Below are 22,636 nucleotides of genomic sequence, written 5' to 3' on the forward strand. Positions count from 1 at the left end.
TCTAGGCCTCTTTAGGGTTAAGGCATACTCCCTTCTGAGAATTTCTGGTCTAACCAGTTGTCTAGCTTCATGTCCTGTTTCTATGGACTGTTTGTAACCAGCTTTTGCTGCAAGTGTTACTGCTGATTAATATCTTGCTAATCATAGGTTATGGAAAGACCGTTTCTGTTTTAAGCCTCTGTTAGAAATTACTGAAGCACACACTATATTGTAAATTCTTATCCCTGTATACTGTACTTCTGCATACAGATATTATGTTAAAGAATTACTTCATCCCCATGTGACCATCTCGCCTCATAATCAAATGACCCTAAATCCCTCACTAACCTACCCCTGCCCTCACTAAACTTAATAATAAATTCTGGTATATCCAGTGCATTGTTGGCACCACGGGACCAGAAGGCAGTGACCCCCCTGGACCCAGCTTTCACTATCTTGTGTGTGTCTATTATTTCTCGACCTGCTGATCCACCTGGGAACAAAGAGAGAGCCCCGTTGCATTGTGGGCCGCTGGCCAGATCCTTGAGGAGTATCTTTGTGGTGTTCTCTGTATTTCCTGAATTTGAGTATTGGCCTCTCTTGCTGGGTTGGGGAAGTTCTCCTGGATTATTCTGAAGTGTGTTTTCCAACTTGGTTCTATTCTCCCTGTCACTTTCAGGTATATCAGTCAATCATAGGTTTGGTCATTTCACATAGCCCCATAATTCTTGGAGGCTTTTTTTCATTCCTTTCCATTCTTTTTTCTTTAATCTTGTCTTTATGGTTTATTTTAGTAAGTTGATCTTCAATTTCTGATACATCACGAAACTTTAAAATTTTCTTTTCAATTTCTTCTTTGACTAAATATTTGGTCAAGAGAATATTATTTAATTTTTACATATTTGTGAATTTTCCAGCTTTCTTTTATCATTAATTTTAAATTTCATTCCATTGTGGTCAGAAAAGATACTTGATATGATTTCAATCTTCTTAAATTTGTTAAAGTCTGTTTCAGACCTAACATGTGATCTATCCTGGAGAACCATCAATGTTCCCTGGGAAAGAATGAGTATTCTGCTTCTCTGTCAGGTGAAGTGTTTTGTATATATCTGTTAGGTTCATTTGATCTGTAGAATTGTTCAGTTCTGCTGTTTCCTTATGGACTTTATGTCTGGATGGCCTATCCATTATAGAGAGTGGGATGTTTGATTCTACTACTGTTACTGTATTGTTGTCTGTTCCTAGCTTCAAATATGTCAATGTTCATGTGCTCTGGTATTGGGTGCATATATAGTTATAATTGTTACATATTCTACTATAGTGATCATTTTATCATTATATTATGTCCTTCTTTGACTATTTTTTTTTTTTAGATGGAGTTTCGCTCTTGTTGCCCAGGCTGGAGTGCAGTGTTGTGATGTTGGGTCACTGAAACCTCTGCCTCCTGGGTTCAAGTGATTCTCTTGCCTCAGCCTCCTGAGTAGCTGGGATTACAGGCACCTGCCACCATGCCTGGCTATTTTTTTTTTATTTTTAGTAGAGATGGGGTTTTGCCATGATGGCCAGTCTGGTCTCAAACTCCTGATCTCAGATGATCCACCTGCCTCAGCCTCCCAAAGTGTGGGATTACAGGCATGAGTCACTGTGCCTGGCCCTTCTTTGACTCTTATAACAGTTTTGAATCAAAGTCTATTTTGTCTTGCATAAGTATAGCTACTCCTGCTCTATTCTGGTTACCATTTTCATAGAATATCTTTTTCTATACCTTTATTAATAGCCTATATGTATCTTTAAATGTAAAGTAAGCTTTGTTGTAGACAGCATGCAGTTGGGTCATTTTTTTTCTTTAAGAAACTATTGAGACACTCTTTATCTAGAGCAAATGCAGTGAGGTGGTGATTTTAATCCACTTGCATTTAAGGTAATTATATTGACAGGGAAGGATGTACTATTGCCGTTTTGTTAGTTGTTTACTGTTAACCTTATCTTTTATCTGTGTTTTTATCTATTGTTGTTTTCCTTCTTTTTTGGTGACATTTTATATTGATGTGCTGTGATTTCTTTCTCCTTTCTTCAGTGTAATTTATATATATATATATATTTTTTTGTGGTAACCTTGGTCTTAAACTATCTTATAACAGTCTATTTTTAGTTGTTAACAATTAGTTTCATTGCATTTAAAGACTCTATACTTTAACTACCCCCATACACTTTTGGTTATTGGTATCATAATTTACATATATTCATACATGTATCTGTAACATACTTTCTGATTATAGTTATATTTAATATATTTGTGTTTAAACATTTTATTAGAATTAAAAGAGCTTTAACCAGGGCTGGGTGCGGTGGCTCACGCCGGTAATCCCAGCACTTCGGGAGGCCAAGATGGGCAGTTTGCTTGAGCCCAGGAATTTGAGACCAGCCTGGGCAACATTAGGAAACCCTGTCTCTGATTCAGAACACACCACACCCCAGCTCCTTGGGAACGCACTTATGGCAGGAAGTGTTACCAAACACAATGAGTCATTAATACTGTGTGGTTGGTTAAAAAAATTAGGTTCAGCTGCCACATTGCTTAAAATCATGTAATAAAGGATTCTTCCAACCTTCAAAAAAAAAAAAAACCCTGTCTCTACTAAAAAAATAAAAAATTAGCCATGCACAATGGCACACACCTGTAGTGTCAGCAACTTTGAAGGCTAAGGTGGGAGGATTGCTTGAGCCTGGAAGAGAGGTTGCAGTGAGCTGAGATCATGTCACTGCACTCCAGCCTGGGCAACAGAGCAAGACCCTGTCTCAGAAAAAAAAGTGCCTTACTGTTATTTTTATAGTAATGTAGTATTTTGTATTCATCTATATATGTACATTTACTAGTGAGTTTCATACTTTCTTATGTTATTGTGTGGCTGTTTAGCATCCTTTTGCTTCAACTTAAAGAAATCCTTTAGCATTTTTTTGTAATGAAGATCTGGTGGTCAGCTGCCTCAGGTTTTGCTTTTCTGTGAACGTTGTAACTCTTTTTCCATTTTTGAAGGATGGCTTAGCTAGGTATAGTATTTGGGGTTGGTATTCCTTTTTTTCTTTCAGGACTTTGAATATGTCATTTAACTCCCTTCTGACCTGACCTACCCCTAAACCACAATAAAGGCCAAAGCCTCACCTTGCTCTCTCAGGCCATTTTTGGACCTGATTGAGAACAGGCCCTGGTCTCCCCAGAAAGTTTCATTATGTTAGTGATAAATCTTTTCATATCCTTTTGGTAAATATGTGGCATCATCAGTCTATATGATGATGAGAGGTCATCAGTTTTAGATGAAAAGTTCATCTCATCTCTAAGGGGTGGGTGATGACAATAATTCATGCTGCAAGCAGTGTTTTTCAGCAATGACCACAACCACCAAGGGTCTTTTCTTGTTTTGGCTTGCTAAGTGGCCCTTCCACCTGCTGGGAAGCTTGTACTTTGAGTTGCTGCTGGCTAACACATTTTTTGAGTTGTGTTGCTGCCTGTGGGCTAGCTTGTGCTTTGCACTGTGCTGCTTATTGCTGCATTTGTTGAGTCCTGTGGAGCCTCTATTATAGTTTTAACAGATCTGGCAGAAGTTTTGACAATGTACATCTGTAGACAGGAGTATGGGACTGGGAAACTCCTGAAATGGCCCTGAGTTGTGTGTCTTGGTGCAGATTTACCTGTGTATCTCAGGTTGAATCAAGTGTTTTGATTCCTGCATGAGTCATGACTGAGGCTAGCATCAGGGAAACAACTCTTATTCTGTGACTATTGGTTGTTTGATTCACCCAGGCATTGGTCCCATTCTATTGAGAACTCAGGGGAAAGACTGACACCTTGTTCAGTACATCAGCCCACTGAGTGGTCACTTGTGTGGAGGAAAAGTGGTTACCATGTTGTTGTGGGAAGTCAGGGACCCTGAATGGAGGACTGGCCAATACTTAGGGAAAATAGAAAAGAACCTACGTGACTATCAGGGGCAGGGTCCCCCAATACCATGTGCTTGTTTATTTATTGTTTTGATTATTTTTTTGTTGGGTGCGGGGAGACAGGAGAGCCCTGAGGAATTCCTGATGTCACTCCCTACTCTATCTTCCTATTGTAAACAAAAAATCTTTTTACTGCTTTGGTGTCCTGAAATGTCCTAATTTTATCTCACTTGTGAGTATTTTTTCATTAATTGCTTTAGGCACTTGATGAGGGACTTTAAAAAAAGTATTCTACATCTTCAGATCTGGGAATTTTTTTGTTTATTTCTCTGAGCATTTCCTGACTTTTTGTTTCTCCTGTCTTTGAAATTTCTACTAGTGCATGTTTGATATCCTATGTTACTCTAATGCTTTCTTTTTATCTGTTGTAATTTCTGGTTCTTTGAAAAGCCTTTTTCTGTTTTAGATTTTCTTGCATAGTTCAAGTCCTTTCATTATTTTTATTACAATTTTAGAAATAATATTTTAACTTTTCAGGGACTGTTTTCTGTTCCCTTTTTATATAATCCTCTTCTCATTTTGTAAAATCAATATCATCTCTATTATCTCTAAGCACACGTTAGATTTCTAAAAGTTGTTTTTTCTATTTTTTGCTATTTTGTTGCTTATATTTTATGCTCCTAGTTATATATTTTTGATTCTGGTCTATTCTGATTCAAGAATGAAAGATTAGGCTGCTTTAATGGGTAATTGTTCTTATTTTTCTTTGCTGTTGTGTTGGTTAATATATTTCCTCAGTAACCCATCTCCTGTCTGGCAGTTCTGACCGGAGCTTTGTGTAAATGTGTGTGCGTGAACTGCTTTAATATCTCTAGGCAAGGTGCTGATTATTAGGCTAAGTACCTTTGAAACTAAGGAGACCGAGGAGTTCTTAACTCTGAGATCCTAGCACCACATTACATACACTGGTTTCCCCAGACTTTTCAACTTCTTTAGATTAGATTTCTCTAGCCATTTTTTAAAATAAGAAAATACATTTACAGATGCCTGATATATGCCAGGCAGTATGCCTAGTGTGGTGGAACATTTTTTGAGAGGAGAAATAGCTTCTTCCTCATATAAATTATAATTTAATAGGAGAGAAATCAAACCATCACAGGATAAAGGTAATATTTCAAGGAGTCATGTCTAGGGAGGGGTCTCCCTGCAAAGTCCCAAGCTTGGCCTATGAGGAAAATCAGGTAGTTTTTTCACTTCCCAATTTAGTAATGGGAGAAAGTGAAAGAAAGTGCCTGTTGCTAGGCATTTGACAGTTATATATCATTGCTTTTTCAATGCTGTGAAATGATTCTGAGGTTTATCTCACCTAACGGGTGGCTAACTTGAAGCTTAGCTGCACACATGTTCCTTGCTGTGTGAGACCAAGAGAAACCAGCCAGAGAAGGGACTGTCCCACATAGAAAGGTCTCTGAGAAGGAATAGGTTCATCACTAAAGAGATTTTTACGATTTGTCCCAAACTTATACTGGCTAACAATGAGGAACCTGAAGGGAAGAGCAAGATCTTTCCCTTCAAAAGTCTCAGAGCACTGAAAGATGGCCAAGGCCAAGCTTCTCTCTTTTGTCTGTTTCAGCAGAGGAGAGGAAGCTATTTTAGATCACTGGAGTCCCTGAAATACATCTTAGTATACTTTTGGAGTGTTACAGTGGCTTATATAAGAACTGTAGGTAGGTAATTATGAGAACATTATTGAAAGACATGCATTTACATAGGAATGAACACTTCAAAATATATTTCAAACTCTTTTCATTTCCTGGAGATACAGAGACTTGAACTGATTATTGATGATTTCTCAACCCGCATTGTTATGATTGTTTGTATCTTGATTGTCTGAGGACAAATAAATCATTCTACAGTGTCATCAATGTGATCCAGGTGAAATTTCAGAAACCCTTATTAATGGGAAGTTTGAGGTATTTCGATATTCTAAAATTTCTGATTGTTGGTCTTCTTTGTAAATTCTAGCCCCGTCTCTTAAAAAATCTCAGTTATTTGGATTTAAACACTTAAAGGAAACAAGTTAAACCAATTTTAAAATGTATTTTTTAATCCATATGATGAATCTAATACAAAACATTCTAAATTAGGATGTGCTGCCATTTTTAGTCATAGATTTAGAGACTCATCTTCTAATCAGCACAAACCTGTCAACTTTTAACAATACTGGATTCTTTTTGCTTACTTTAAATTTATTACTTATAAGAAATAATGTGATACAAAAATGAACACAAAATTAGGTTTCTACACATCCAAAGGAAACACGTAGAGTTTGTAAAGTGTCTGTAACCTTTGCCAGTTTATGAGTAAAAATGATTAGTTATAGTTGCTAGTTTTCCAATTCAAAATATTTTTGTCAAGTTGTCTGAGGGTTAACTATTTACATACTTCCTATAAACCACATATCTGCTTTGTAAAGAGTCAGACTAAATTCGGATTCCCCTGTCTGTGAGACCTTGGGAAAGTCACCTTATATTTCTGTGCCTCCTATTTTTATTTGAAAAAAGGGGCTAATAACACCCTCCTCTTTATGTCCTTATTGTGGCTTAAATATGATAAATTAAATTGACAAAAGCACTAGTTTTCTATTGCTGTGTAACAAAACAAAGATCTCCCAAACAGAGGGGCTTAAAACAACACCTCTTTATTAGCTCACGGTTCTGTGGGTCAGAAGTCTAGGCGGGCTCAACTGGGTACTCCACAAGATTAACATCAAGGTGTTGGCTGGGCTGGGCTCTTAGCTGGAGGCTGTGAGGAATAATCTTCTTCCAAGTTCATTCTGGCTATGTGCAGAATCTAGTTTCTTTTACTCTCTGAGGTCTCTGTTTCCTGGCTGACTGTCAACCATGGATCACACTCAGCCTTAGAGGCCACTTTCTGGTCCTTGCACGTGGTCTCCCCATCTTCAGGCCAGCAACAGTGTAGCAAATCCTTCTTGTGTTTCAAATCTCTCTGATTTCTCCCTTTTCCTTTAAGGAGCTTTTGCAATTAGATTAGGCCCCTTATATAACCTCCTATTTGCTATATAACATAACCATGGAAATAACATCAATCATATCAATAGTTCCAAGGATTAGGGTGAGAAATTTTGGTGGTGGGGGTGGGTAGGATACACAGAATTCTGCCAATCATAACAGCATAGCAGCATGCTTGGGAATTTGTTAATAATAAGTACTATTTCTCCTCACCAATTCTACATCCTAGCATGTCTCTTTGATTTACAGTTAGAGGAAACTTTGTCAGTCATTTAGTTTATATAGGTTGAAATATAGCTTTTTTTTCCAGCTTGAGGAAATCCAATTTGGTTCAGCTTGATATTTCTGTTCCTGTTGCATGCTAAGTACTCTAAAACCCACCAAAAGGAAATTGATGAAAGTAAATTCTCTTCAGGAAGTGATTCTATAAATGTCTCAATTTTGATGAAGAGAACATAGGAATTCTTAACTGGGAGTGGGGAAGGCTAAGCTCTGCTACAGACTCTACTTTCAGTTAATTTTTCCCATTGGACACAGTTCTTAACACTCCCAGGCTTTAATTTCTTTGTCTATGAAGTGAGAAGACCAGACTGTAGTATTGCTTTGTTTCCTTTCGTCTCTAAAAATTCTATGCTTTTGTGATTTGCTTTCCGGTTTTATAAGTTTTTAATTATTAGGTCCAGAGTCCTGAATATGTTCACATTCACTTTTTGTCTGCATTCTTACACACACACATTTTATTGACCAAAAAATCAAGAATAGTTTTTCCACACATCATCTGGCACATCACTCTTCTATTTTGTTAATTTTATAGTTAAAATTCATTCTTTGTCTGCATTCTCACACACACACATTTTATTGACCACAAAATCAAGAAAAGTTTTCACAGACATCATCCGGCACATCGCTATTTTATTTTTTTAATTTTATAATTACAGTCATAGTCTTATTTATTTGCTTGTTCTTTATATCATTCCATAAACCTAGAAAATAAGAGTGGGGACCTTATTTTCTTTGTTGACCACTGTATCTTCAGAACAATGCTGTATATTTATTTATTAACCAATTAAATTGAAGATAACTTTGGCAAATATCTGTATTGCTAATATTGGTCTTGTCTTTTAAAACTCTCATTTTTTCTCTGATAATTCATATTGTGCTTTTGTAATTAAAAACATGGTAATATTCACATTTACTATGTTATAGGCACCAGGCTAACATTTTTACAATCTCTTATTTAATTTATTTGGAATGCTTTGCTTTTACAATAGCTTTCAACATGTGAAGTTTGATAATTAAAACTGTTTAGACTATAATTGACCTTCTGTCAATATATGAGATAGGATATTACTTGATTGCTCCAACATAAGGATGGCAAATTATAGTGGCTTAAAGAAGATAGAAGCTAATTTCCTTTTCATGTCTGTATGGTAGGCTCTCTGAGGCTGTTATGGCAGCTCCATGACCATCAGTGACCATGCCTCCTACTATCATGCTGCTCTGACATCTTCCACATATAGCTTCCATCCTGTGGCCATGATGGCTGCTCCAGCTCCTTTATCACTATCCTATTTCAGCTAGTTGGACAGAGAGAACATGGAAACATGCTCTGTCTTTTAAGGGCATCACCTAGGACTTCATTCATCATTTATGCTTAAATTCCACTGATCACAACTTAGTCACATTGCCATACTCAACTGTTAGTGAGGTGATGAATGTGGTCATTATTTGAGAAAGCTAAATTTCAATGTTTTTATTACTAAAGGAAGAAAGGAAAAATGCATGTAGGTGGATAATTAGTGGTTTATACTCCAATAAATAAATAGGTTTAATGCTTTCTCAACTCAGAAGACACTAAGAGATTAATATTCATGTGTTTTTGTGGGCTTTGCTAGTACCTAGATGATTGGTTTGGGTACATTTTAGAAGCTACGAAGAAATAGGTCTATATATTCCACATTCATTTTAGAAGTTAAGAAGAAATAGACCTATATCTTCTACATTCAACTCAAAATTTAAAAAGAAATTTTGCCATGTGCATTCTTAAATAATTCCATTCTTGGAATTCTAAATAGCTCTCAGACTTGATTTCAGATATTGTTCCCTCCACTTCAGCAAAATAAAGATAATAGTGATCTAGTCACTTTCATAGATTTATTAATTCATTGTGCAAATAGGTTTTGATCACCTACTCTGAGCCAGATTCCAAACCAGTTAATGGTATTTGAAACATAAACAAGTTAGGCAAGTTTGCTATTCATTATGAGCACTTCCTTAGGATTTTGGTTGGAGTCTTGAGGCTTTCAGAGGTTCATTACAGAGGAAAAGACTGATAAGATGAGGTAACAATTGTAATACAAATGTTTGAAGAAATAAAGAAGAGGCTGGGCATGGTGGCTCATGTCTGTAATCCCAGCACTTTGGGAGGCCGAGGCGGGTGGATCATTTGAGGTCTGGAGTTCAAGATGAGCCTGACCAACATGGTGAAACCCCGTCTCTACTAAAAGTACAGAAAACATTAGCCAGGCATGGTGGTGCATGCCTGTAATCCCAGCTACTCAGGAGGCTGAGGCAGGAGAATTGCTTGAACCTGGGAGGCGGAGGTTGTAGTGAGCTGAGATTGTGCCACTGCACTCCAGCCTAGGTGACAGAGTGAAACTCCATCTCAAAAAAAGGTTAATAAATAAATGAAAGAAAGAAAGAAAAAGAATAGATGGCAGAACCTGCATGCTGAAGAAAAATGAAAAACTGGGCTTCCTTACAACACTGAGTTAAGATGGTCCTGCATTCTTTATTAGGCAAAAATCAGAATTTATATGAAAATACCATATTATAGCATTTAAATTCCATTCTACAAAATACATTTCAGTGGATTACGTTCTTTTCACAGTGCAATTCTAGTCATTATTAATGAATCTACTCTCCCATTTTTACAAAGCCCCTGAAATAAAGTATCCTCTAGATATTGTTAAGATAACTGCAGTGAGTGGACTCTACCTGGTGAGAAATTTTTTCAAGTTTTCAACAGCCATATTTTATTTGTAAATAGTTCCTTTCATGGGAGTAGAATTTCTTCTTCCACCTCAAGAAATCAGACATGTATAATTGATCTTTGGGTTGAAGATAAGATTCTGAGTCACTCCTAAATCTTCTGTAGGATTTACTAAGTTTAGAAGCATGTCATGAAGATGAGAAGGGAGAGAACAGTTTTAGGGCTCTCAAGGTTAGGAGCATTTAGATGATCCATCACCAGTTCATGGATTCATATAATAGCAAGACTGGAAAGGACCTTCAGGGAATTCCACAGTAGCTAAACCCCTCTGGTGCCCGAGGGGCATCACTGCCACATTCCCACCAAGGCATGGCCAACCTCTGGTTCACCACATCCAACCACATCCAGAGGAAAGGAACTCAGTAATCCTGAGGGCAATTATTCTGTTTGAGAAACATGAAAGTTAGCAGATTGTTCCTTATATTGAGCACAAATCTGTTTTCCGGAGTCTTCCAATGTTGCCCTAGTTCGATGTGTTGTGAGTCCTGTAACCATCCTTTCAAGTGTAGTGGTTGGATGATACACATGCTGTAAAATACATGTATTAGAGATTTATTGATGAAGTTCACTGTAATTATCAAGTGATATGATTAACTCCTTGCTGGTTATGGGGAATACATTTTCCCAGAGGTAACATGGCACAGGATTATCTTCAACTTTGTACATGTGGCCCACCTGAGAGATGTTCAAGTCCCAAAAGATGCATCTGATATCCAAAGAAGGGCTTCTCTGCTTGTCAACAATTGACTTAAAGCAAGTGTTTGCTCTGATTCCTGGTAACAATGGAGAGCTGATCCACAAGGCAAATGTTTGGTTAGTGTTTGGCCCAATGTTTTCCTGCTCCTTCTGTGCTTGACAAGGTGGCCAACATAAGATACAGATTGCATGGCTGTCTTTTAGAACATGTTCTGGACAGTAGTGTAAAAGAAGATAAAAATATGCTGCAGAGAGGTAGTAACTTGGATGTTAAGATATTGTTTTTAAACACAAGTTCCACAATTGATCTACAAACAGTCCAAAACCCTAATATATTTTTATTCACAGCCAGAATTTCTATAGCTTTCTGGAAATAAACAGATGTATTAGTCCCTTCTCCTGTTCTCTCACATTGGACCATCCATCATGTCAGCCCTGGAGTTGAGGCTTGATGATTCACTATCCTGCCTAAAAATGAAGATTGATAGGATTTCAGTCTGGATTTCTTCATTTTTCCTTCCAACCTCAGATGAACTACTTCTCCACTCCTAATCTTGGTCTCTAAATCTGTTAAATGAGGAGAATGATCTATACCAGTTTTATGGGCCTGCTCAGCACTAATGCATTCTGCTCCAGCATAAAATTTTGGAAAATGTGTTTATCTGTCTTTCCAACCACAACAAATTACTTCCATGTACTCTCTGCCGATTGACTTCTTAAAGCAAACTCCAGTATCAGATCCCTTCTGAATGGCTTCAGTGAGTTATTTGGGTCATTCCAGCTTTGGGAAGAATTCCAGTAAATCATCAGCAAAATTCCACATGCCATGGGGGTAAAAAGCAACTTCTTTTCCTCCTTCCTGTCCTGGGTTTTTGGAAGTGCCTCTCTCCACTCTGTCCATATGCATTCAGTATGAATGCATTTGGATGGAAAGTATCCTGGGCTAGACCCTCATTCATTACCACACCCTCCCTTGGGCTCTTGCACCAGTGCCCTTGCTGGTCTCCCCGACCCCAGGTTACTAGGAGTAGTTCACCAACTTTAGTATGTATAAGAATGACTCAGGGAGCAGACTTAAAGTGCATATTTTCAGGTTTCACCCTGAGCATTTCTGTTTCAGTAGGAAGACAGTAGCCCCAGGACCATACTTTGAGAAACACTGAACTACAGCACAGGGTGCTTGTAGGGAATGCACATTAAGGCCAGGGAGGACAGGGCCAAATCACTGGGGGCCTTCAATACCAGGATTAGTAATAAGGGTCTTAGACTTTCTGTGCTAAGTGATTAATGGAAAGGCAAGGTAGGCTGTATGGACCAGGGTAGAAGCAACATGAGAATTTTGGTCTGGTGGGAGCATTTACCTGGTGAGAAATTTTAAGGGAAGAAATGATGCACACCTTGTATTGGCCTAACTAATAGGGTAGTGCTATGGAAGGAAACTGGCAGACATTACAGAGAAAACCTGATTCATGTGCTCCATAGCGAAATCCTCAGGGCTTCTGGAGAATTCGTCAGCTGAAATTGTTTTCTTTGACAGTCCAAGTAAGCTTATTCAAAGACAGAACTAACCTCTTCTCTAGCTGCCTGCTAGTCAGTTTCCTTACCTTCCTACCAATGTGTGAACACTATTCAGTCTTCCCAAATTTTGTTTTCTGCAGAAATTCTTCTTTCCTCTCTCACCTGTCTCTTTTTTTATTATTATTATACTTTAGGTTTTAGGGTTTGTTACATATGTATCCATGTGCCGTGTTGGTTTGCTGCACCCATTAACTTCACCTGTCTCTTATATAAGAGTCTTGTTTTTATTTTTGTTCCTTTACTCTTTTGACCAACAGACACCCTCAGAGGCAATTAAATCCTCTGTCTATAAAATAACTAAATGTCCTTGAGTCATTCTTTGCTAGTTTATTTCTGGAAGATCCACAGAAGTGTCGTTCACCTGGATCTATCATAGCAGATATATAACTGGATAGGGAAAGGGTTTCTGTAACATTCCTCACCAAGATATTTTAAAAACACTTCAGTATCTTCTCACAAATCAACATAATCCTCCTAGTCAGAGACAGCCACTTCAACATTTGGCACAAAGACTCCCAGATTTATTTGTTTGTTTATTTATACATACCAAAACAAGATCATAACATATGTGTTGTTTTGCAGACTGCCTTAGATGCCCGGGTTTGTTTTTAAATTTAACAATGTATTATAGATATGTTTCCATATCAACAAATGGAGAGCTTTTTTCATCATTTAAAAAATCTGTGTGGTATAATGTTATATAGATAAATAATTATTCATTTAGTTGATTGCAACTGTTGGAAATTTAGGTTGTTTCAAGTTTTTACTGTTATAAACCATGTTTACATGATTTTCCTTAAACAAACATGTATGGAAAGTTCTTCATGCTCTGTCTCCTTCCTGCCTCTCTAGTCTCATTTATTGTACTTCCCAACCTGTTCTTTATATGCATATCATAATGAACTACAATTCCTTATATGTACCATGCATTCTCCTACCTCTGAGCATTTGCATGCTATTCCATTTCCTTAGAATACTCTTCCTAATCACTCACTGCCAGGCTAATTTTTACTCTACTTAGATCCTTTCTTCTGGGAAATTTGTTGGATTCTTTGAGTTACACTAGCTAATGGTGTAACTACATACTACAGGAGAACCCTGACCTACCTAGGCGTCATTATAACTGAATATGTAGCCCAAAGTCTCTTCTTGCTTGTAACTCCATGAGAGCTGAGGATGGGGAGCACAGCATTTTTTTTCACTGCTGATCCCCCACATCTACAGCCATGCACGGCATATAGAAGGTTCTTGATAGTATATATTGAATGAAATGGAGACATTTATTGATTTGTTGTGTGCTTAGGATACATTGCCAGAAGAAAAGTTGCTGGGATAGGGAATGCTTAAGACTTTTGTTATGTTACATCAAATTGCCTCCAAATAGAATCACAAGTTTCTCTACATCTTGGCATATATTGAGTGTTATTTTATGTTTTGCCAACATGATATACAGAATTATTATCTCATTATTTGATTTTACATTTCTTTTTTGGTGAATTACTATTAATGTCATTTTCCAATTTGTATTGGGGTATTTATCACATTTTTATTAATTTGTAAGGAATATTTATATATTAAGGTATTTACATATTACTATTTCTTTTTTTCTTTTGGAGACGGAGTCTCGCTGTCTCCCAGGCACAACCTCGTTATTTCCTTTCAAGCCTTTTGTCTTCATCAAACTGTTATAATCATTTCCTCATTTGGGGTTGGGAGGTTGGGAAAAACTTAGCTCCTCTTATCCTGCTTTTTTTCTCATTTTTTTTTTTATCTCTATCTTAGGTCATTTCCATTCTCAATTCTTTAGCTTTTGAAACACAAAAGCCGAGACAATGGGGTTTTCTAGATATACAATCATGTCATCTGCAAACAGAGACAATTTGACTTCCTCTTTTCCTAATTGAATACCCTTTATTTCCTTCTCCTGCCTGATTGCTCTGGCCAGAACTTCCAGCACTATGTTGAATAGGAGCGGTGAGAGAGGGCATCCCTGTCTTGTGCCAGAGCCCTCAGAAATGATGCCACATATCTACAACTATCTGATCTTTGACAAATCTGACAAAAACAAGAAATGGGGAAAGGATTCCCTATTTAATAAATGGTGCTGGGAAAACTGGCTAGCCATATGTAGAAAGCTGAAACTGGATCCCTTCCTTACACCTTATACAAAAATTAATTCAAGATGGATTAAAGACTTAAATGTTAGACCTAAAATCATTAGAATCCTACAAGAAAACCTAGGCAATACCATTCAGGACATAAGCGTGGGCAAGGACTTCATGTCTAAAACACCAAAAGCAATGGCAACGAAAGCCAAAATTGACAAAAGGGATCTAATTAAATGAAAGAGCTTCTGCACAGCAAAAGAAACTACCATCAGAGTGAACAGGCAACCTACAGAATGGGAGAAAATTTTTGCAACCTACTCATCTGACAAAGGGCTAATATCCAGAATCTACAATGAACTCAAACAAATTGACAAGAAAAAAACAAACAACCCCATCAAAAAGTGGGCAAAGGACATGAATAGACACTTCTCAAAAGAAGACATTTATGCAGCCAAAAAACACATGAAGAAATGCTCATCATCACTGGCCATCAGAGAAATACAAATCAAAACCACAGTGAGATACCATCTCACACCAGTTAGAATGGCCATCATTAAAAAATCAGGAAACAACAGGTGCTGGAGAGGAAGTGGAGAAATAGGAACACTTTTACACTGTTGGTGGGACTGTAAACTAGTTCAACCATTGTGGAAGTCAGTGTGGCGATTCCTCAAGGATCTAGAACTAGAAATACCGTTTGACCCAGCCATCCCATTACTGGGTATATATACCCAAAGGACTATAAATCATGCTGCTATAAAGACACATGCACACGTATGTTTATTGTGGCACTATTCACAATAGCAAAGAGTTGGAACCAACCCAAATGTCCAACAACGATAGACTGGATTAAGAAAATGTGGCACATATACACCATGGAATACTATGCAGCCATAAAAAATGATGAGTTCATGTCCTTTGTAGGGACATGGATGAAACCGGAAAACATCATTCTCAGTAAACTATCACAAGGACAAAAAACCAAACACCGCATGTTCTCACTCATAGGTGGGAATTGAACAATGAGAACTCATGGACACAGGAAGGGGAACATCACACTCCAGGGACTGTTGTGGGGTTGGGGGAGGGGGGAGGGACAGCATTAGGAGATATACCTAATGCTAAATGACGAGTTAATGGGGTGCAGGAAATCAACATGGCACATGGATACATATGTAACAAACCTGCACATTGTGCACATGTACCCTAAAACCTAAAGTATAAAAAAAAAAAATTTTTTTTTGAAGAAATAATTCAAAGCCCTCTGATTCTAAATCCTTATATAAAACCATTTGTCAGTTTGAACTTTCAGGTGTATAAGACCTCAAAGTATAGTTCTTGTAAATTTCAACTTCATATAAAGATAAATTCATGATTAGAGACTTTAATAATCTTAGATTTACCAGGACAGTTATATTTAATTTGGCATAAACCCTCAATAAAATTATTTTTATAGACACAGAAGAAAGATGATGATAAGAAGCCATACATTGTGAGACATTTAGGTAAACTGTTTTACCAAAATAAGTCAACATAATATGTGTTATTTCTTACTTAAATAAAAATATTAAGCCATTCTTTAACTCTGTATTACTTTATCCATTACACTTATAGAGAATCTTATTCCACATGAAACTCTTGCATGTACTTTTCCTGCTGCACATATGTGATTTAGTTCCTCTCTGCATTCCAGGAGATTTCAATGAATTATTTGCCTTGGTCAGTAAAGCAGAAATATTACTTAATTCTACACATGTTATCTGGAGTCTTTAAACCACATACATCATGTGTTATTCAATCAACATCATTTCAGAATCAATGGGCACTGAATCAGCACTTTAAATCTGGACATTGTTTGCAATTTACCAATTTCAGATAATATCTTGATTAGATAAAATATTTCCCGAGGCGGGCGGATCACGAGGTCAGGAGATCGAGACCACGGTGAAACCCCGTCTCTACTAAAAATACAAAAAATTAGCCGGGCGTGGTGGCGGGCGCCTGTAGTCCCAGCTACTCGGAGAGGCTGAGGCAGGAGAATGGTGTGAACCCAGGAGGCAGAGCTTGCAGTGAGCCGAGATTGTGCCACTGCACTCCAGCCTGGGCAACAGAGCGAGACTCCGTCTCAAAAAAAAAAAAAAAAAAATTTCCCAATATATAAATTTCAATCTCTCTTTTTTTACTTGCTAGACTTTGTATGTATCCTTCAGGCTCACTCAGGCCATTCAGAGTTCTGTTTTTCCTTTGACTGGACTAAGCTCCAGCTTTGAATCCAAGTGGTGCAGTTAAGAAGGAGGAGCAAGAAAGCAGGACAAATAAAGCAGAGAGCTAGGCACCAGAGGGATGTGTTTGATCCAGCACTCCCCTTCTCTTCATAGCAGAGAATCAGACACCCAATCAATCACAGCAAAGGTGCTCACGGTGCCTGACATTTCTATTCTACCTAAAATTAATCAGCATTGACTGAGCATCTCCCTAGGTCAGGTACTAAGCTGGGTCCAGTGGAGTGGCAGTTGTAAGACATGACCTCTACCCGTGCCAGAATCAGTATGGGGCAGTGGTGATGGCATGACTTTTGGGACCTGGCAGACCCTATTCCTTACTAGTTCTGTGTGCTTGCACTTACTATTTCATTGTTTTTTTTCCCCTTAGTTTCCTTATCTGTACGATGAAGAGGAATAACAGCACCATTTTAAAGGACTGTTTAGTGAATAAATGAAATAATCCATTTAGAGTACTGATCACAGAGTTTAGCAGGTAGAAGCACCCTCCTAAATGTTAGCTACAATTATTATTCATAAAAGGAAGCTCACAGTCTCTGAAGAAAAGACACACAAGCAGTCAAGTCTACCTATCAGCCTGGCTGGGAAGTGTCCTATCACAGGGATCAGTTAGTGCTTTGAGAGTAGAGACAGAGGTGCTATTTGGAATGAAGGACTTGGGGAGGCATGGTAGAGGAACAGGCATAAAACTTGTTTTGTCTTTCACAAAAACGAGATCATACAATACAAATTACTCTGTAGCTTGCTTTTTATAGTTAGTGATTTATGATATTAATACCATAATGCCAGATTTTAAGATATATATATATACATATATATTTTTTTTTTAAGACAGGGTCTTTCTCTGTTGCTCAAGCTGGAGTGCAGTGCACAATCATGGCTCCGTGCAACCTCTGCTTCCTGGGATCCAGTGATTCTCCCACCTCAGGTTCCCAAATAGCTGGGACAACAGTCACATGCCACTATGCCTGGCTAATTTTGCAGAGATGACTTTTTGCCATGTTGCCCAGGCTGGTTTTGAATTCCTGAGCTAAGGTGATCCTTACACTGTGGCCTCCCAAAGTGATGGGATTACAGGCATGAGCCACCACACCCAGCCCCCTGTTTTCAAAGAAAGATCCACATACCATTCAAAATAGGGAGTTATCTTTCCATGTTTACTGCTTCCTTCAGAAGCTCTTTTAGGGCAGGCCTGGTGGTGACAAAATCTCTCAGCATTTGCTTGTCTGTAAAGGATTTTATTTCTCCTTCACTTATGAAGCTTAGGTGGGCTGGATATGAAATTCTGGGTTAAAAATTCTTTTCTTTAAGAATGTTGAATATTGGCCCCCACTCTCTTCTGGCTTGTAGAGTTTCTGCTGACAGATCAACTGTTAGTCTGATTGGCTTCCCTTTGTGGGTAACCCGACCTTTCTCTATGGCTGCCCTTAACATTTTTTCCTTCATTTCAACTTTGGTGAATCTGACAGTTATGTGTCTTGGAGTTGCTATTCTCGAGGAGTATCTTTGTGGCATTCTCTGTATTTCCTAAATTTGAATGTTGGCCTGCCTTGCTAGATTGGGGAAGTTCTCCTGGATAATATCTTGCAGAGTGTTTTCCAACTTGGTTCCATTCTCCCCGTCACTTTCAGGTACACAAATCAGACATAGATTTGGTCTTTTCACATAGTCCCATATTTCTTGGAGGCTTTGTTTGTTTCTTTTTATTCTTTTTTCTCTAAACTTCTCTTTTCGCTTCATTTCATTCATTTGATCTTCCATCACTGATACCCTTTCTTCCAGTTGATCGAATCAGCTACTGAGGCTTGTGCATTTGTGATGTAGTTCTCGTGCTATGGTTTTCAGCTCCATCAGGTCCTTTAAGGACTTCTCTGCATTGGTTATTCTAGTTAGCCATTCATCTAATTTTTTTTCAAGGTTTTCAACTTCTTTGCCATGGGTTCGAACTTCCTCCTTTAGTTCGGATTAGTTTGATCGTCTGAAGCCTTCTTCTCTCAACTCATCAAAGTCATTCTCCATCCAGCTTTGTTCCATTGCTGGTGAGGATCTGTGTTCCTTTGGAGGAGGAGAGGCACTCAATTTTTAGAGTTTCCAGTTTTTCTGCTCTGTTTTTTCCCCATCTTTGTGGTTTTATCTACCTTTGGTCTTTGATGATGATGATGTACAGATGGAGTTTTGGTGTGGATGTCCTTTCTGTTTGTTAGTTTTCCTTCTAACAGTCAGGACCCTCAGCTGCAGGTCTGTTGGAGTTTGCTGGAGGTCCAATCCAGACCCTCTTTTCCTGGGTATCAGCAGCAGAGGCTGCAGAACAGCAGATATTGGTGAATAGCAAATGTTGCTGCCTGATCGTTCCTCTGGAAGTTTTGTTTCAGAGGAGTACCTGGCCATGTGAGGTGTCAGTATGCCCCTACTGGGGGGTGCCTCCCTGTTAGGCTAGTCGGGGGTCAGGGGCCCACTTGAGGAGGCAGTCTGTCCATTCTCAGATCTCCAGCTCCATGCTGGGAGAACCACTACTCCCTTCAAACCTGTCAGACAGGGATATTTAAGTCTGCAGAGGATTCTGCTGCCTTGTGTCTGGCTATGCCCTGCCCCCAGAGGTGGAGTCTACAGAGGCAGGCAGGCCTCCTTGAGCTGCAGTGGGCTCCACCCAGTTCGAGGTTCTCAGCCGCTTTGTTTACCTACTCAAACCTCAGCAATGGTGGGCGCCCCTCCCCAAGCCTCACTGCTGCTTGCAGTTTGATCTCAGACTGCTGTGCTAGCAATGAGTGAGGCTCCATTGGCGTAGGACACTCCAAGCCAGGTGTGGGATATAATCTCCTGGTGTGCCATTTGCTAAGACCATTGGAAAAGTGCAGAATTAGGATGGGAGTGATCGGATTTTCTAGGTGCCGTCTGTCACCCCTTTCTTTGACTAGGAAAGGGAACTCTTTGACCCCATGTGCTTCCCGGGTGAGGCAATGCTTTGCCCTGCTTTGGCTCACACTTGGTGCACTGCACCCACTGTCCAAAAATCTCCAGTGAGATGAACCCGGTACCTCAGTTGGAAATACAGAAATCACCCATCTTCTGCATTGCTCATGCTGGGAGCTGTGGACTGGAGCTGTTCCTATTCAGCCATCTTGGAACCGCCCTCGATTTCAAAGTTTATGTGGAGAAGCAAAAGACCCAGATTGGTCAACTGAATACTGAAATAGAAGAACAAAGTTCATGGAAAGGAAAAACCAGTACCAGCCACTGCAAAAACGTGCCAAATTGTAAAAACCATTGAGGCTAGGAAGAAACTGCATCAACTAATGAGCAAAATAACCAGCTAACATCATCATGACAGGATCAAATTCACACATAACAATATTAACCTTAAATGTAAATGGGCTAATTGCTCCAATTAAAAGACACAGACTGGCAAATGGGATAAAGAGTCAAGACCCATCAGTGTGCTGTATTCAGGAAACCCATCTCATGTGCAGAGACACACATAGGCTCAAAATAAAGGGATGGAGGAAGATCTACCAAGCAAATGGAAAACAAAAAAAGGCAGAGGTTGCAATTCCAGTCTCTGATAAAACAGACTTTAAACCAACAAAGATCAAAAGAGACAAAGAAGGCCATTACATAATGGTAAAGGGATCAATTCACCAAGAAGAGCTAACTATCCAAAATATATATGCACCCAATACAGGAGCACCCAGATTCATAAAGCAAGTCCTTAGTGACCTACAAAGAGACTTAGACTCCCACACAATAATAATGGGAGACTGTAACACCCCACTGTCAACATTAGGCAGATCAATGAGACAGAAAGCTAACAAGGCTATCCAGGAATTGAACTCAGCTCTGCATCAAGCGGCCTAATAGATATCTACAGAACTCTCCACCCCAAATCAACAGAATATACATTCTTTTCAGCACCACACCACACCTATTACAAAATTGACCACATAGTTGGAAGTAAAGCACTCCTCAGCAAATGTAAAAGAACAGAAATTATAAGAAACAGTCTCTCAGACCACAGTACAATCAAACTAGAACACAGGATTAAGAAACTCACTCAAAACTGCTCAGCTACATGGCAATTGAACACACTGCTCCTGAATGACTACTGGGTACATAAAGAAATGCAGGCAGAAATAAAGATGTTCTTTGAAACCAATGAGAAGAAAGACACAACATACCAGAATCTCTGGGACACATTCAAAGCAGTGTGTAGAGGGAAATTTATAGCACTAAATGCCCAGAAGAGAAAGCAGGAAAGATTTAAAACTGACACCCTAACATCACAATTAAAAGAACTAGAGAAGCAAGAGCAAACACATTCAAAAGCTAGCAGAAGGCAAGAAATAACTAAGATCAGAGCAGAAATGAAGGAGATAGAGACACAGAAAACCCTTAAAAAAATCAATGAATCCAGGAGCTGTTTTTTGAAAACATCAACAAAATTGATAGACCACTAGCAAGTCTAATAAAGAAGAAAAGAGAGAAGAATCAAATAGATGCAATAAAAAATGATAAAGGGGATATCACCACTGATCCCACAGAAATACAAACTATCATGAGAGAATACTACAAACACCTCTATGCAAATAAACTAGATAATGTAGAAGAAATGGATAAATTCCTCGATGCATACACCATCCCAAGACTAAACCAGGAAGAAGTTGAATCTCTGAATAGACCAATAACAGGCTCTGAAATTGAGGCAATAATTAATATCTTACCAACCAAAAAAATCCAGGACCAGATGGATTCACAGCCAAATTCTACCAGAGGTACAAGGAGTAGCTGGTACCATTCATTCTGAAACTATTCCAATCAATAGAAAAAGAGGGAATCCTCCCTAACTCATTTTATGAGGCCAGCATCATCTTGATACCAAAGCCTAGCAGAGACACAACAAAAAAAGAGACTTTTAGACCAATATCCCTGATGAACATCGATGCAAAAATCCTCAATAAAATACTGGCAAACCGAATCCAGCAGCACATCAGAAAGCTTATCCACCATGATCAAGTGGGCTTCATCCCTGGGATGCAAGCCTGGTTCAACACACGCAAATCAATAAATGTAATTCAGCATATAAACAGAATCAATGACAAAAACCACATGATTATCTCAATAGATGCAGAAAAGGCCTTTGAAAAAATTCAACAACACTTTATGCTAAAAACTCTCAATAAATTCGGTATTGATGGGACATATCTCAAAATAATAAGAGCTATCTATGACAAACCCACAGCCAATATCATACTGAATGGGCAAAAACAGGAAGCATTCCCTTTGAAAACTGGCAGAAGACAGGGATGCCCTCTTTCACCACTCCTATTCAACATAGTACTGGAAGTTCTAACCAGGGCAATGAGGCAGGAGAAGGAAATCTAAGAGTATTCAATTAGGAAAAGAGGAAGTCAAATTGTCCCTATTTGCAGATGACATGATTGTATATCTAGAAAACCCCATCATCTCAGCCCAAAATCTCCTTAAGCTGATAGGCAACTTCAGCAGTCTCAGGATACAAAAATCAATTGCAAAAATTACAAGCATTCTTGTACACCAATAACAGACAAACAGAGAGCCAAATCATGAGTAAACTCCCATTCACAATTGCTTCAAAGAGAATAAAATACCTAGGAATCCAACTTACAAGGGATGTGAAGGACCTCTTCAAGGAGAACTACAAACCACTGCTCAATGAATTAAAAGAGGATACAAACAAATGGAAGACCATTCCATGCTCATGGGTAGGAAGAATCAATATGATGGAAATGGCCATACTGCCCAAGGTAATTTATAGATTCAATGCCATCCCCGTCAAGCTACCAATGACTTTCTTCACAGAATTGGAAAAAACTACTTTAAAGTTCATATGGAACCAAAAAAGAGCCCACATTTCCAAGTCAATCCTAAGCCAAAAGAACAAAGCTGGAGGCATCACGCTATCTGACTTCAAACTATACTACAAGCCTACAGTAACCA

The 22,636-nt window shown here is 38.6% G+C and overlaps 1 long non-coding RNA gene across 1 annotated transcript in view; it reads left to right on the top strand.

The window, feature by feature from the left end:
- The first annotated feature begins 15,833 nt into the window (after nt 1–15,833).
- The window catches only part of LOC105738247, a 26,415-nt gene continuing 19,612 nt past the window's right edge, over nt 15,834–22,636 (top strand). The window contains exons 1-2 of the long non-coding RNA XR_001114016.2: nt 15,834–15,889; nt 16,595–16,796. This is a non-coding gene — a long non-coding RNA (uncharacterized LOC105738247). The remainder of the gene's footprint in view (nt 15,890–16,594; nt 16,797–22,636) is intronic.

Source organism: Nomascus leucogenys, chromosome 9 (genome assembly GCF_006542625.1).
Source record: "Nomascus leucogenys isolate Asia chromosome 9, Asia_NLE_v1, whole genome shotgun sequence".
NCBI classification, from domain to species: Eukaryota; Metazoa; Chordata; class Mammalia; order Primates; family Hylobatidae; genus Nomascus; species Nomascus leucogenys.